This window comes from Gossypium arboreum, chromosome 4 (assembly GCF_025698485.1).
Source record: "Gossypium arboreum isolate Shixiya-1 chromosome 4, ASM2569848v2, whole genome shotgun sequence".
Lineage (NCBI taxonomy): Eukaryota > Viridiplantae > Streptophyta > Magnoliopsida > Malvales > Malvaceae > Gossypium > Gossypium arboreum.
The window spans coordinates 92,400,374-92,418,831 of NC_069073.1; positions in this window are offsets into that span (position 1 = coordinate 92,400,374).

Sequence of the window (18,458 nt, forward strand, 5' to 3'; positions counted from 1 at the left end):
AATCTAGGGATTAGATGTTATTAGTCTTGGATAGGGATAATAACATAACTTAGGGATCTCTACGGAACAAGTTGAATGAATAAATCATCCGATTCAGAGCCAGAATAACAAGTAAAGTCTAGGTGGATTTTTCCTTAGGTATTGTCTCAAGTCAATCGATTTTCCCAAAAGCAATTCCCCAATTCTTTTCTCTATGCGTTCTTAGTTTAAATACTTAGTTAATTAAAATAAATCCTTTTATTCTTAGGCTAGATAATAAAAAGATAGTTATTACTAGTACTTTTGGTTCCCTTGGGTACGATATCCCGGTCTTGCCATGACTATACTACTGTTCGATAGGTACACTTGCCTACATCGCGATAATAATTAGTCTAGGTTTGATCTTCATTATAAATATTTATTACTTGTTACGAATCACGCGATCATGCATCATCGATGACTTAAGAATACCTCGAACATAAACAATATATCCTTCGTGATCGAAATTTTTAAGAACAAGAAATGGTTTATAGTGGAGAAATAGAAAGGATTGGAGAGAAATTATACAAGTGAAGGATGATGAAGCTTGGTATGTGAGAGCCATTTTATAGGCACATGGAAGGGGTTGTTTGCAAAGGAAAACCTTTAAAGCGCGCTGGAACATATTCTAAATGTGTTGAAGTGTTTAAATCATCCAAAATATTCGAAGTGTCAAGCTTTTCGACCTAGGGAATAGTAACTTCGTTAGAGAAAGCTCGCCCAATTGGACCTTTTCATATGACTGTTGTGCACATTATTAAGCGTAGAATCTCATAAATTATATGAGTTCTGAACGCGTGATTAAAATTTTTGCACCATACACTATGCAACAAATGTGTGCATCCGTAAAATAATTCATAGCACGTATTATCTTTCTCCCTACATAATTCTCTTATAAAAGGGGCGTAATTTTCATAACATAGACACACATCAAGTTAATATCAAACAACTCTCTACTTTTTTTTTTTTGCATTGATTCATCTAAACCGTGATCAATATTGAAATGAGTCGATGAGTAAAATCTGTTATATACTACGATGGTCAAATCTGTAATACAGAGTTTGGGGTGGTATTTGTAGGAGTGAAGTCCATGGAATTAGCGTTCAATAGTACAATTCAAATGTGTGAGCTATGAACCAGAATTAGGAGGAAAGTTGAGGGATCAAGTTAGGGAAGAATTATGAGGTTGTAATGAAAATTTCTTACATCTGTTGACCCTATAAGTATGAGATATTTGATATGATTAGCGAGACGCATATTAAGATGGTCATATCATCCCATATCTCAAGCAAAAATGTTGTTATTGAGTTATATGTCGAGTCCACCGATGTTGATGGATCTGGCCTGTCTTTGACCTCAAGCGCAGCGAATACGAGTATTGAATTTCAAGCAAAAAGTCCTACTACACAATTGTGTGGTGGGTTTTCTGGTCATCTTTAAAGTGGCTACTACAATGTTCCCAGAACATTTATAGGAAAATATTCATCAGTCTCCAACATCTGTAACGCCCCGTACCCGAGACCATTTCCGGAGTCGAACACGAGGTGTTAATAGACTTAATTCATTACTTAAACAGCTCATACAATTCATTTTAAAATTTCCAGACAAGCTGGCTAACTGCATCACAGTCTCTTTAAAAATCATATCTCGAGTTCTGAAACTCGAAATCCAATTCTGTAAATTTTTCTTGAAACTAGACTCATATATCTATCTACTAAATTTTTTCAAGAATTTTTGGTTGGGCCAATTAGTACAGTTTATTAGTTAAAGTTTCCCCTGTTTCAGGGTTTCGACTACTCTGACCTCTGTGTATTACGAATCAGATATCTCCCTCTACAGAGCTTCAATGACTATGCCGTTTGTCTCTAATAAAACTAGACTCAATAAGGAATCTGTAAATATAAAGCATGACTTCTAATTATCTTTGTAAATTTTATGGTGAATTTACAAAGTTAGAACAGGGGATCCAGAAATCGCTCTGGCCCTGTTTCAAAAAAATTTAAACATCTCATAAAATATAACTCATATACCTGTTTTGTTCCATCCATATGAAAATAGACTCATAATTATTCAATTCCATATATTATTCATCATCTAATTGTATCTCTACTATTTTTAGTGATTTTTCAAACTCATGTCACTGGTGCTGTCTGAATCTATTTTATGGTAAATTTTACCTATTTCATGGTTTCCATGGATTAGCTAGCAATTTAGCATACATAACACCAAATATGATCATGATTAGCCATTCCAATGGCTAATCATTACCAAGCATTCCATACCACTCAATAACCATATCATAAGACCATATATACAAAATGATTATAATGCTATACATGCCATACTCAAAATATACAAGCCATTATGCCAAGATGGTATACGGATAGTGTGAGCGAGCCTCCATTGTTCCCGATTTCGAGCTGGCTTGTCAAAACTACAAGGAATGAAAGGAGGAGTAAGCATAAATGCTTAATAAGTTCACATGCAAATAGCAAGTAACATAACCATATAAGCAAACATAAAACATCATTTGCATAATCATCACCAAGACATTCATATCACATTTTCATTTATCATCTTACCATATTGTTGTTATATCGATTTTTCAACCCGAGGGTTAAGTACATACCTGTTCAAAGTATCCATTTCACAAAACTTACCAATACGTCCCTTTCATCTTGAGTATTCCTCCATTTCAAGAGAACTTTACCCGTTGAACACATCGAATATAATTCGGATACATGGAAAGTTTGCACATAAGTGCCACATATGTAGCCAAGCTACCATGTAACCCGCCCATAAGTGAACTCGAACTCAACTCAATGAGCTCGGGCGTTCGCATCCATAAGTGAACTCGGACTCAACTCAACGAGCTCGGATGCCTAGTTACATCTCTCGAACTCGGACTCAACTCAACGAGTTCGAACATTCGCATCCATAAGTGAACTCGGACTCAACTCAACGAGTTCGGATGCTCAACCATCCTAGTGACATGTCACTTGTATCCTAATCTATTCCTAAGGTTCAAACGGGCTTTTTTCCTCGATCTCACATCTTTGCCGTCTTCCACGGAATATCGGAACCGATACTCGGTGATAGTTCATACTCATCAAGTAATTCACATAATTACATATTATTCAACAATAACCACAAAACATAACGTTTCATGATAATAATAAGCATCATTTCATATAAACAACATTAAATTCCTTAAAACAACAATTATGTTACTACATTTACACATGAACTTACCTCGTATGCGAAAATGGCTACTTTTACCATTTCGTCCACAACTTGGTATTTTCCCCATTTTAGCCCGAATTTCAGTTTTCCTTACTCTATCATTTAAAATATAGTCTAATTAGGACTCACATTATTCAAATTGACCCAAAATCATATTTTGGAAAAATTACAATTTTGCCCTTAAACTTTTGCATATTTACACTTTTACCCCTAGGCTCAGGAATTAAACTTTATTCCTTATTCTTATGTTTTATAACATGTTGATCATTTTTCCCTTCTATGGCAACATCAAATTCTCACTCTAACATGTACTTATGACTATTAGGTATTTTTACCGATTAAGCCCTTTTGCTCGTTTTCACTTAAAACCGAGTAGCACAAGTTGTCTAACATAATTTAAAACCTCATATTCTATCATAAAAAACCAAAATACACAAATTTCACCTATGGGTATTTTTCCAAATATGAACCCTAGGTTGAATTATTGCTAGCATAAGCTTAATTGAGCTACAGGGAATCCAAAACGTAAAAATCATTAAAAGCGGGCTTGGAATCACTTACTATGGAGCTTGGAAGCTTGAAACAAACCCTAGCTATGGAGAACCCTTGAAATTTCGGCCTAATGAAGAAGATGGACAAAATTGGCTTTTAATTTTGTTTTTAATTCATTTTAATAACTAAATGACCAAAATACCCTTACTACTAAACTTTCCAAAAATTCCTTCCATGTCCTAATTTTGTCCATGAACTTAAAATTGGTCAAATTGCTATTTAAGACCTCCTCATTAATATTCCAAAACAATTTCATACTAAAAACTTCTAGAATGCAAGTTTTGCAACTTATTCGATTTAGTCCCTACTTTCAATTTAAGCACTTTAGGCATAGAATTTCATCACGAAATTTTCACACAATCATGCAATCATATCATAGACCTTAAAATAATCATAAAATAATTATTTCTATCTCGGATTTTGTGGTCACGAAACCACTATTTCGACTAGGCCCAAAATCAGGATATTACAACATCGATCTAAACTTTGGGGATCAATACAAGTTAGGGTATCAACATAACCCAAATGTAAACACTCGGGCTTAACATACAATCAGTGCATTCGATTTCAACTTCGACACTGAATCGATGTTATGGGGCGGAAGCAGTTATAATAGGGAATCATCTACATACACCAATCATCAACCCAAAGATAATTCTGGTGAGCACATGCGTTACAGAAGAACAGACGACGTACTCCTTTCGACAAGGGCCGATGAGGGTACGTCCAACACCTTGCTCGAAGGTGACAATGAAAGCACAGACGAGGAAGGAGATGCAAGTGCAGAAGGAGCTGGGGATGTAAACAATGAAGAGGAGTCAGAACCTAAGCCAAATAGGCAACGCGATCTGGATGGTTCAAAAGTGGCATTATTTTCTGAACCAGATCCGGTTACAACGAACCTAGAACCTTGCGAGTCTAACGATAACACATCAGACAATGTTCTGGACCCAAATCTGGAATTTAGGGTGTATGAACCTCCGCCCCACATGATAAACATCGACCTATTGGTCGAAGGTGGTTTAGAGTTTTCTCGACTTTCACGTAAAACACCTGGCCATGCAAGCACAGTTCGTGTTGTACGAGTACTGGAAGTTGGAATAGAGTACCCCAACAAAGATGTGACAGTGGTCTATGGTGCGGTGATGCTTATGAATAAAACACAGGGTTAGTTAATTTAATTGAAATACTTAGAGGGAAGTGACATAGATATTGCGTAGCCATAGGTGGCACAGACATAGATATTGCGTAGCCATAGGTGGCACATCTTCTTCCGGAGCAGATGACGAAATAGTCATGTGATCGGGTCCCCTCCTAGTATGCTATGGTGATTGATATGACTTCTTCGCCCAAATTTGTTGACTCCTCTTCTTCGGTGATAGCAGATATGACTTCCTCACGACTTTGAACCATGCCAAGTAATCATCAATTGCCACCGTGTCCGCTGAAAAAAAATATTTCGAACGGATATGGATTATATCCTATAATCCTACACCTTGTGCAGTTCCTTCAAGTCTTGCGGTGGTGGCAGAATTCGATGCCTCCACCCAAACTACCTCAACACTTAGTCCCATTCTTGCATTTCCACCATTGCGTACACTATCAACGGCACCTTCGTGTCCCAAATCTGTCGATTTTCCAATACTTCTGGTGGGGTACAGAATATGACATCGGTGTCGGCATACGACATCCATTCAAACTAATAAGGAAAATTTTAAATATCGTTATTTATGAATTTTTTACAAATAATTACGTAATTAATATAGGTTTGAAAGAATAGGTAACTAACCTCGGCTTCGGGCCGTTTATCTAATAATAGCCTAATATCTTCTAGAACCTTGAGTAATCCCACGTGGCTGAGCCCATGATTCCACCTATACAAGCAATATGTTAGTCGAAACATATAATAATAAAATTTATTGTACAAACTATGTATTTATTAATAAATAATGTTTACCTCATCACCAACAGGAACATATATGGGTCGATCACCTTGGGACATAGAAACGGTAGTCGCCACCAGGCCCACAACTGTAGTAGGAGCAGACAACCACCGATCAACACCGACCCCGCATTCATAGCTTGACACATATCTAGGTATAACGTGGGCAATACGGTAGATCCCCAACTTAGTTTCCCACAGTCATTGAAGTCCACTAGATGTAGTAGCCACCTTACGTGCACCAAATTTTGAGATTTTTCGGGCATTAAAATGCCTCAGATTAATCTCATGATGTATGCTCGAGCGTATTTTTGTATCACCTTCTCTTTTCAGTCTTCAGGGTCTTTATAAAAGCTCGTCAAAATTATCCTTCAACTAGTTCATCGGTATCTGACCACCTTTGAATTTGTCTGAGACCTTCCCCAATAGTGATTAGTAAATAGTCACTTTGTTCGAAATGATCCTAGATCCCGTGATGACTAGCCCATCCATTGGCGAACCAGTTTGTAGCGCTATGCCTTTGAGTGTGATTGTACACTCGCCACATGGAAGGTGAAAAGTGTGTGTTCCAGGCCTCTATCTTTCCACCAATGCCTTGATTGGTTGCAAATTGAGTTTGTAGCCCCCATACATGCGAGACGCATGTGAGAATCCAGTCGCTTGCGAGTGGCCACAAATTTCAGGAATCGCACGCTTTCCCATATTATGGATGAAACACTCCAAAACATTTTAAATTTTGGTCTTACTATTAGTAATTGGGCAGTGAAAGTATGCTTGTCATCAAAGTGGATTAGGGATGCGGCCATTCTTGAGAAATCGATTTAAAAAAATAAAAACGAGCTAATTAAAAATATATATTTTTTAATAAAATATCAAAAATTACTTAAAACAAGAGAGTTGAGAGACTTTAGAGAGTTTGAGAGAATTTGAAAGAGTCGAGAGAATAATGTAAATGAAAAAAATGAAATTTAAGAGGTATTTATAAGGTAAAAAAGTTACCGTTAGGGTTTTATTTTTATTTTTTTACCATTGATGGCAACATTCAAAAAGCCGTTAGGATTTGACCGCTAGCTAGAAAATGGACACACTTTCCAGCAAAATCGGCCTATATCACTAATTAAATTTAAAACCGGTGTAAAACCTTAATTTTAAAAAAATGGCCTATAGGCCTTATTTTACTGAATAATAATAGATAACATTTAAAATAAATTTAATTTAATATTAATTAATTATTTATATTAATAAAATAAAATAAAATAAAATAAAAATATATTAAATTAAATTAAAATAAATAAACACGTAAATACAAATAGCACATGACTTAAGAAACTAGTATGAAAAACGGAAAACTGAATTATGATAGTCTGCTTAAAAAATTGGGTAAATTACACCAATTATTTCTAAACTTTGATTAAAATTACGTTTCGGTTACCAAACTTTTAAAATTTACATAATTGTCACTAAATTTATCGAATTGTTATATTTTGGTCACTCATCCGTTAACTTTCATTAAGAGGATGAAATGGCATGTTAATTTAAAAGGTTAATAACCAATTTGGCTCTTGAACTATAACTAAATATCAATTTGATACTTTAAATTTCTTTTCTTAATAATAATTATAAAGAATTTAAAGAGTAAACTACTCATATAGTCAATTACTTTAAATGTATTCCTATTTTGGCCACTGAATTTTTTTATTAATTTGGTCAATTCTATTAGATTATTTGTTATTTTTAGTCACTTTACCATTAAAATTTCTCAATCATTGAATAGAATGTTGATGCGATAATTTTTGATTGATATAATAACAAATTTAGCTCTTAAAACTTTACATATTCTATTGGTCCTAAGTCTAGTAAAACTCAAAATATTTAACCCTCAATGTTTTACGTTTTTAAATTTAGTCCAAATTCTAAAATTTAAATTTTTTATAATTTTAAAATCTAGAATATATATAATTTATTGTAAAAGGCATAAGAAAACAAAATATTAAAAATATATAATTACATAAAGCCTTAATTTCCATTTGGTCCTAATTTTAAAAATTCAATAAATTTAACCTTTAATATTTGCACATTTTTCAATTTAGTTTAAATTCTAAAAATTAAAAAACTATAAATAAAATTTTATAAGTGAAAGATCGCTAGCCTTAACCACACAAATACCATATCAAATTACAAACACACCCAAACACACCCAAACCTCACAATCTCAAATACCATATCAAAAACATACCCAACTTTACCAAACCCAAACTCCATCATTAGTTCATCATTGAGCGCTCACCATTAAACTCATACCCAAAGTTGGTTTTTTTATTTTTCATTTTATTTACAAACACACCCAAACTCAAATTTGTGTTTTCTTTTAATGAGGAAAATTTGATAAGTGAAGGGTCACTTAGCCTTAAGCATTTGAATCCCTCAAAGCCCTACAGTTTGCCACCGAAATGGAGCCCAAGATGTTTCTATAAATAAAGGCTTTCTGATTTGAATCCCTCAACCAACTATTTGATCATTGTGTTGGTTGGATTTGGTAGTGATTGATTCAAAAAATTAATTCAAATGACTCGTTTAGCTCAGTGGGGCTTAAAGAAGAAAAAAGGAAATATTGGTTCAAAAAATTCAAGAGAAATTGAGGGTTAAAATTGGTTGAATCTCTAAAAAATTATTGGTTGAATCTCTAAAAAATTTTGTTAAAATTCAAGATATATTGATTTGAACCCTCAACTAAATTCATATTTAAGCCTTTATGTAAATTTATTATATTTTTAATATTTTATATTGTTATGTCTATTTTCTAATAAATTTATATATTTTCAAGTTTTTAAAATTATATTTTTTGAATTTTTTAGAATCGTACCAAATTGACAGAATATGTAAAGTGTTAAAGGCTAAATTTATTATTATACCAACCAAAAGACTGTCATGTTAGCATTTCCTTTAATGACCAAGGCAATTTAATGGTGGAGTGACTAAAAATGACAATTAATCTAACAGAGTGACAAAATTAACAAAAAAAATCGGTGACTAAAATAAGAACGCGTTAAAACTTAGGTAACTATCTGAGTAGTTTACTGTTAAAATTTTTTAGAATTATTATTAAGAAAATTTTAAAAGTATCGAATTGATATTTTAGTTATAGTTCAGGGGCTAAATTGATTTTTAACCTTTTAAATTAATGTGCTAGGTCATCCACCTAATGGAAGTTAACGGATGAGTGATCAAAATATAACAATTTGATAATTTTAGTGATAATTATGTAACTTTAAAAACTTAAATGACTGAAATATAATTTTAATACAATTGATATAGTTTACACTAAGGGTGAGCATTTGATCGAATCGAATCGAAGGAAAAAATTTCGAGTTAATTGAGTTGATGAATCTTATTTTATCATACTAACTCAATTTGAAATTTTCTCGAATCGAGTCGAGTGAGATGGAATTCGAATCAAATATACTTGTTCAAGTTAAATTAAAAAAAAAATGACTTTAGATCCTTGTAACCACTGTCCCTCCCCAATCAAATTTTCCCACCATAATCAAAATTGTTATTAACTTTCATCCCCTCATAATTTATTTATTAATATTTTGTATATGGGTTAGCTTCTTTGCTTGCTTAGTTGTTTCAATTATCTTCTGATTTTTCGCACTATGTATTTTGAAATTAAAAAATCACATTTTTTAACAAAAGTTATCTTAAAGATAAAATGTGAAATTGATACCAATATAAAATTTTAACACAAAATTTATAAAGATTTAATATGATTAAGCAGTTCAATAATATAAATAGTACAAAATGTTAAATTAAATGTAATAATATAAACAGTAGATATAAATAAAATTATTACTATTTAGGTTTAGGGATTTTTTTGGATTATTTTTTATTTGAAGATAAATTGTAACACTTTATATCTGACCAGGTTGCCAAGCCCGAATATCAAGATGCCACACTACTGTCTCATGTCATAACCAACAAGTAAAAGCTCAATCCAACAAAATATCCATCAGTTTGCTATTTGCATCAGTCTTAAGTCAATCATACTAGCTAGTTATCATTATCACGTGCTAAACTTACATTAAATAGTCTTATAAAAATATTAACACATGCATAAGGTCCATTCAGCAAAATTCTCAAACTAGGTCTGTAGGCATCGATACTGACAGTAAGGTATCGATACCACTTTGAAAAATGATACCAAACTTGCATTCTGTTTCTTGATTAAAAATCAAAGTCTCGAAAATTATCGGTACCTATCGTGAAATATCAATAAATTTACCCTGAGTATCGATACTCGAGCAACGACATCGATACCAAAAATTTATTCTGACTTCTTGCACGTTTCAAAACATAGATGTATCAATTTTAAAACCCAATTATTGATACCTCTGCTCCAGACCTCAAAAATACAACATACATATGCAATTAATCTATTCCAATTTAGTTTCTAAACATCATACATCAATTACTTCGACAAATAATCATTCAACGGCCTAATTAACAATTCAATATTGTAAAACCATGTTCGAGCAAGTAACGTCAATCCATTATCATGTTTATGAACCTAAGCATCACAATAACATGTAATCGTTATAAACCGAACCAAAAACCAACATAATGTCTATAAATCAATAGGGCTATAACGAGTCTACCTGTAATGCCCTGATAAATTTTTTATGTTTCTATAAAATCTGACATAAATATCTGTCTACTTCAGTGGTTAAGTGTTCTGGGTGTGTCTTAGAGGTCTGGGGTTCAAGTTCCACCTTTGCTAAATTTTATTATTTTTTATCCAAGCCTTACTCTTGTTGAGTGGACTTATATAAAATTGTCTATTAGTTCAGTTTAGAATGAGCTTGTTGGTTCGAGTGGTAAGAGGGTTTTAGTGTTGGAGGTCCTATGTTCGAATCCCTGCGAGAGTGTATGTGTTAATTTTTGCTTCGGGTCTCCGATAGATGTTGGAAGGAACCAAAATTCTGAGGTGGTTGAGATGTAGTGGGATAATGGGGTATTTTATTTTTTATTTTATTTCAAATTTTGTTTCTCTCTCCTCCAGAAAATTCTGACGTGAATTCCCTTCTCTAGTTTTTTTTCCCCAAAATTCCTTTTTTTGACTTTCTTTCTCTCTTTGCCTTCCACCTTCAATTTTCGTTGTTTTCTCTGATTTCTATGGAAAATTTCCATTCAACCATCGCTACTACATTTTCTAATTCTTTCAGTTGGTAAGAATGCTTGACTTTCTGTTAACTTTTGGTTGGGGTTTTAACAATGTCAATTTGTAGTGATTGATTACTGGTAATTTGTGTTTAGGAGCAGATTGTGGAGTATGGAATTGCACTTCAACGGTTTATTTCGCGTTAGAGGTGATTTGTTATCAATGGTAAGTCGGGTTCTTGTCAATCCTTATGTCGAAATTGTTAACTATTCTGCTAAATCGGTGTTGGGTGGTCTATTTTAGGTCTTAGAAGGTTTGGGACAGTTTTTGCATCAAACCAACACCAGGTGTGTTCCCAAAATGAAAAAATCTGAGTTTCAGCAAAACGCGAAAATGGCCACTGTCGACGCCATACGGCCATGTGCAGGCCATGTGCAAGACACAGTCGTGTGTTCGACGAAGGCATGGCCGTGCGCATAACACAACCATGTAGTGGCCAGAGTGGAGCCGTGTGAGCCACACGGGCTAGGCTACGTTGGGCGTATGGGCCACACGAGCGTGTGGGCCCATACGAGTATTCATCACAGGCATTTGGCCAAGGCCACACGGGTAAAGCCAATCTAAGCGTGTGGGTCACACGGACTTGTGGGCCCATATTTCTGAAATTTTCCCCTAGGGTCGAACGGGTCATTCCAATCGACTATGGGCCTACCATAAGGTCGGAAAGGGCTAACCAAATCCTAAAATTGTAGATCTGACAGTCTGATATTCTGTTTTGAGCATGATAATGCTATGCATGTCTGATTATTCTGATATCTGTACGTAAGCATGTTGAGCATGTCTAGTATGTTATTCTGTATCTATTTCTGTATATGATTGTGGAGTGGGATTAGAATATGAGGAGGAAGTATTCTGTACGGTGATCATCGCCTATATTCTAGCAGCTTAGCTGCACAGTATCTGACATGTGTCGTAATGGAACAATATGGTGTGTATGGATGGGTGGGTGTTGTTAACCCCACATGGTGTGATGGGATGGTCGAAGTTGGTATGTAGAGGATGGGGGTAGGATTCTGTGTTTCTAATCTGTATATTTGATTTTGTGTACTGTGTCTGAAAAGGCCCTGAACCTAACTCTGTAACTATATGTTTGCATACTTATTTCTATTAGGTTACATACTGAGTTTATGAAAACTCACATCCGTTTGTCTGTTATGTTCAGGTAATCAACAGACTTAGGTGGATCCGTGCGGCAGAGATTCAACGATGACCACTTGACCGTAAACTATTTAAATTTATTAATTTATGGTTTTATTTATGATTTCAATTTTGTTCTGAGAGTTTGTAATTTCTGAGACTATCTGAACTTTATGGTTTTTAACTGTTAATTTTTAGTTTGTTAATAATTTGCATGGCTTGATATATTATTTTATGAAATCAATGGTTTTTACGCAAAAGAGGTCTTTTTCTAAAAATAACAAATTGTGTTTCTGAAATTTATCACAGTTATTAAACTTTCGCTGTAGTTAGTGTTTGGTAAACGAATTAATTAAATACATGTTTTCAGGATAATCATGACAAACACGAGGTATCAAAATTGAATGATTTATCAAGTCAACCCTGTTTTCAAAACCCATTCCTTGTGACATCACCAGATTTAGCCATAACGTCTAGGCTAGGCTTAGGGTGTTACATTTAGTGGTATCAGAGTTAAGTTGTAAAACTCGAGCTGTAAATTTTAGGTTCCAAAATTGTGATTTAAAAAGAATTGGTTTTTAAATATTTTGGATAATTTGAGAAAGCATGTGGTACATCGAGTCTCCGATGCCGATCTTGTAAGTATATCTGTACTTAGATAGAACTGTTCTAAAAACATTATAGTTAGTACTTTCTGAAACTGTACTGAAATAGATAGAAACTGAAACTTCTGAAAACATCTCTGAACTTCTAATAATTTATGTATAAAATATCTGTTAATAAACACTGAAACTGATACATAAAACTTTATAATGTAGATAAATTCAAATTATACTATAAGAGCTCGTGGAACTCGCAGACGTGGTATTTGTGGTCATGGTAGAGGTCGTAGGGGGCTTGAGCTGAGTCTTCCTCTCTGAGTAGTATGCCAAATTTAGATATGAGTGAGACACCTATTTCGTCTGCTACTGAGACTGGGTCTCAAAGCCGTTCAGCTAAGGATGACGCACTGTTCTAAGCCATGCTAAAGATATTAGAGAAGGTCGCTGGACCCCATTCTAGATCTAGGGATCATGGGTCGGTAACAGAACGACTCTGGTCCAATGGTGCGGAGTTGTTTAGGGGTTTCATAGGATTCGACCTACAGTGGTCGAGTATTGGTTGGAGGCCATTGAGAGGATTGTGAACGATTTAGATTGTACTTCCGAGCAGAAACCGAAGAGTGTAGTTTCTTTGCTTCGTGACGAGGCATATCAGTGGTGGTTAATGGTTAAGGAAGGTACTCAGCCTGATCGTCTGAATTGGGATTTCTTTAAGACCACTTTTAGAGTAAGTATGTGGGATGAGCTATGTGGATGCTCGTAGGCGTGAGTTCATGAATCTCACGCAAAGTGATAGATCTTTGGTCAAGTATGAGGCTAAATTTCTGAGGTTGAGTAGCTACGCTCAAGGCATGGTCGCGTCTGAGTATGAAAGATGCATCTGATTTGAGGATGGCTTAAAGGATAACTTGAGGGTATTGATTGCTCCACAGAGGGAGTGGGAGTTCGTGATTCTAGTTTATAAGGTGAAGATCGCCGAGGATGTTAAACACGTGAAGCGCCAGAATAGAGACCGAGAGAGGGAAAAAAGTAAGAGGGATTCAGAGCCCTCTAGTTCTATTCAGAGGTCTAAGAAAAAGACCAGACCTGATGAGCCAGTTAGAGTTGGGGCTCCTGTTGCTCCTACTGGGATTTAGCCGTGTTAAGATTGTGGTAGGCACCATTCAAGCAAGTGTTAGAGGCAGGTAAGAGCTTGTCTGAGGTGTGGGTTTCTTGAGCACCATATTAAGAAGTGTCCACAGCGAGCAGATCAGATGTAAGCTTCAAAACAAAACAGCCTCAAAGGGTAGTTCAACAGCCACCTAGAGGCTGTGGATCGACTAGGGGTGGTAATGGTGTGGATCGTAGGCAGAGAGCAGCAGGCAAAAGTGCTGGTCAGACTAAGGCGAGACAGCCTGCGTTGGTTTATGTCGCTCGATGCCGAGAGGATAGAGATGCTCCAGATGTTATCAACGATACGTTCTTAATTTTTGATGAACCTTATACTGCTTTGATAAACATAGGTTTTACACACTCCTATATAGCTAGTTCTGTATATGAAAACTTCAAGATATCTGTTAAAAGCACTTCTAGTGAGGTTACAGTATTGAGTTCGTTGGGGCAGTCTATTCAGGTTAATAAGTTTTATAAGGATGTTCCGTTGGTGGTGCAAGGGACTGTTTTTCTAGCAAATCTGATAGAGCTTCTGTTTAGGGAGTTCGACTTAGTTCTGGGTATGGACTAGTTGGTTGAACACTATGTTAGCGTGGACTGTACATCCAAGAGGGTCATTTTGAGGATCGAGGATGATATGGAGGTGGTTGTGATTGGTGAGCGTCGAGATTATCTATCCAATGTGATCTCTGCTCTTGTGGCTGAAAAATTGGTTCGAAAAAGATGTGAACGTATTTGGCTTACGTCAGTGTTTTTATTTCTGGGGACTCTGCTACCGGGGATATCAGAACTGTGAGGGATTTTCGAGATGTCTTTTCTGAGGAGTTATCGGGATTACCTCCAAATCGAGAAGTTGAGTTTAGGATTGAGCTTCTTCTGAATACAGCTCCGGTGTCCATCGCTCCATACCGAATGGCACCGAAGGAGCTTGCAGAGTTTAATGCTCAATTTCAAGAGCTACTGAATTGTGGTTTCACCTACCCTAGTGTGTCTCCGTAAAGATCATCGGTGCTGTTTGTAAAGAAAAAGGATGGCACCATGAGAATGTACATCGATTATCGATAATTGAATAAGCTTACTGTAAAGAACAAGTATCTGCTTCCGAGGATCGACGATCTATTTGATCAGTTTCGAGGGGCTTCTGTGTTTTTGAAGATTGATCTTCATTTTGGGTATCATCAATTGAGAATTAAGGAGGTGGATATTCAGAAGACTGCATTTAGAAGTCATTATGGACATTACGAGTTCTTAGTTATGCCTTTTGGTCTAATAAATGCTTCGGCTGCATTCATGGATCAAATGAACCGAGTCTTTTAGCCATATCTAGATCAGTTCGTTGTAGTGTTCATTAATGATATTCTAGTTTACTCTAAGATTGAGGATGAACATGATGAACATCTTAGAGTAGTGCTTCAGATACTCCGGGAAAAATAACTTTACGCTAAGTTGAGCAAGTGCGAGTTCTGGCTGCGTGAGGTAACTTTTTTAGGCACGTGGTTTCTGCTGAGGGGATCCGAGTTGATCCTAGAAAGATCGAGGCAATGCTTGATTGGAAACAGCCTAAGAACATATCTGAGATCTATAATTTCCTAAGTTTGGCGAGTTATTATCGGCGGTTTGTTGAGGGGTTCTCTCTGATTGCAGCTCCTTTGACTAAGCTTCTGCGTAAGAGAGTTTCTTTTGTCTAGACCTATGCACAACAATCGAGCTTCAAGAAGCTCAATTCTATTCTAACTCAGGCTCTTATTCTGATACAGCCTGAATCTGGAAAAGATTTTATGGTATACAGTGATGCATCGCACGTCGGCTTGGGCTGTGTATTGATGCAAGTTGGAAAAGTTGTGGCTTATGTGTCCCGTTAGCTTAAGACACATGAAGGAAATTATCTGACACATGATCTCAAATTGGTTGCGATGGTTTTTACGCTAAAAATCTAGAGGCATTATATGTATCGTGAGAGGTGTATCATCTATACAGATCACAAGAGTCTCAAATACCTCCTTACCTAGAAGGAGTTGAACCTTAGGTAGCGTCGATGGATTAAGCTACTCAAAGATTATGATTGTATAATAGAGTATCATCCTGGTAAGGCCAAGATGGTGGCTGATGATCTAAGTCTTAGGGCAATGACGGATTTGAGAACGATGTTCGCTCAACTTAGTCTGGTTGATGATGGGAGTCTGTTAGCTGACTTGCAAGTTAAGCCGACTTGGATTGATCAGATTCAAGATAAGTAGTTGGGGGATAAGTCTTTGGGTCTGTGGTTTCATCAAATTGTAAGTGGTAGCACTTCAGATTTTGGGCTGAATAATAATGGTGTTTTGTGTTTTCAAGGTCGGATCTGTATGCCAAATGACTCTGATTTGAGGCAGTCGATTCTAAGGGAGGCGCATAGTAGCCCTTATGCTATGCACCCTGGTTGTAATAAAATGTATCGAGATCTCTGTAAACTGTACTTATGGCTCGGTTTGAAGCGTGAGGTTATAGATTTCGTTGCTCGTTGTCTGACGTGCCAACAAGTTAAGGCTGAGCACCAGTTGCCTTTGGGTTTATTATAGCCAGTTAAGATTCCCTTATGGAAATGAGATTGAGTGATGATGGACTTCGTTAGTGGGTTGCCCTTGACACCTACTAAGAAGGATTCTATTTGGGTCATCGTGGATCGATTAACCAAGCCTATTCATTTTCTTCCGGTTCAGACAGAGTTTTCTCTACAGAAGTTGGCGAAGCTCTATATCTCTGATATTGTAAAACTGTATGGGGTTCCTGTGTCAATTATTTTTGATAGAAATCCTCACTTCACTTCTCGATTCTGGAAGAAGTTACACGAGGTTATGGGTTCAAGATTGGACTTCAGTACTGCATTTCATCCTCAGCCCGATGGTCAATCTAAGAGAGTAATTCAGATATTGGAGGATATGCTTTGGATCTGTGTGTTAGATTTCCAAGGTAGTTGGAAGGATTATCTGCCGCTAGCTGAGTTCAACCACAATAATAGTTTATAATCTAGCATCTAGATGACACCTTACGAGGCTCTATATGGTCGTAACTATCGTACTCCACTATGTTGGAGTGAGTTGGGTGAACGTCAGTTTTTGGGTCCTAAGTTGGTTTCTTAGACCAAAGATAAGGTTAGATTGATTCGAGATCGTTTGAAAGCAACTTCTAATAGACAGAAATCTTATGCATATCTGAAGAGGCATGATATAGATTACTTTGTGGGGGGCTTCTTTTCTCTTAAGGTTTTTCCTTGGAAGAAGGTTCTAAGATTCAGTCGTAAGGGCAAGTTAAGCCCTAAGTTTATTGTAACATCTTGATTTAGAGTCTAGTCAAAATAGTGATTTCAAGACCACAAATTCGACATAATAAAATTTATTTTTATTATATTTTTAAGGTCTACAATTTTACGAGATGATTTTGTGAAAATTTCGTTCAAAAATTTTGATGTTTGGGCACTCAATTTGGTCAAAAAGACTAAATTGTAAAAAGTGCAAAACTTTAGTTCTAAAAGGTAGAGGTATTTAATTGCTATGAAATTTTAAATTGGAGGTCCTTATACGGTAATTAGACCATTGGTTAATTTTTTGGACAAAAATGGACATGAAATAGGTGAAATAGAATATTTTTAAGTTAGGGCCATTTTGGTCATTTAGTAATTAAAATGAATTAAAAACAAAATTAAAAGCCAATTTTTGTCCATCTTCACGCTATGACTGAAACTTGCAAGGAAAAACCATGGCTAGGGTTTTCCAAGCTTCCAAGCTCGATTGTAAGTCCATTCTTTCCCTGTTTTTAATGATTTTTACGTTTTTGAAATCCTCGTAACAAGATCTAGCTATTTCTACCATTTATTTGAGCTAGGGTTGATGTTTAAAAATTTACCCATGTGCTACATGTGTGTATTTTGATGTTTAAGGGAGGAATATGAATTTTTTTGTGTGTTAAACGACTTTTACTAATTAGTTTTCGGTGAAAACGCTAAAAAGGATTAATTTGTAAAAGTTATAAAAATTTTCATAAAAGTGTGATTTAATGGAAATTTTGAGCTGATGTAGTTATGAAATTTGTTCGGCTAGCCTTAAAATACAAAGAAATTAAATTAAAATCATTTTACGTGCCTAGGGGTAAAAATATAAATATGATAAAATTTAGGGGTAAAAATGTAATTTTTTCATAATATAATTTTTGGATCACAATGAATAATGTGACTAATTAGTAAGCTAAATTTGATATTATAGATCAAGGAAAATGAGATTCGGATTTAGATCGGGGAAAAACAAGTATTTGACGGTTAAGTCTGTTTTTCACCATTTTTGGTATCGAGGTAAGTTCGTGTGATAATAATAACGCAACGTTATACTTGAATGTTAATGATTGGCATTACATGAATTGTAAGTACATGTGTAAATAATGTGACAATGTAAGATATTTTGATGTGTTGACATTAAGTGATAAATGTTTCATCATTATTATGTATGTTGTGCCTAATGGTAACTTTGTAAGTATGAATGATATTGGTCGTTATCCATAATGTTACGAGCAAGTACAATGGAGATGTTATGTACAAGTGAGGAAAATCCCATTTGAACCTTAG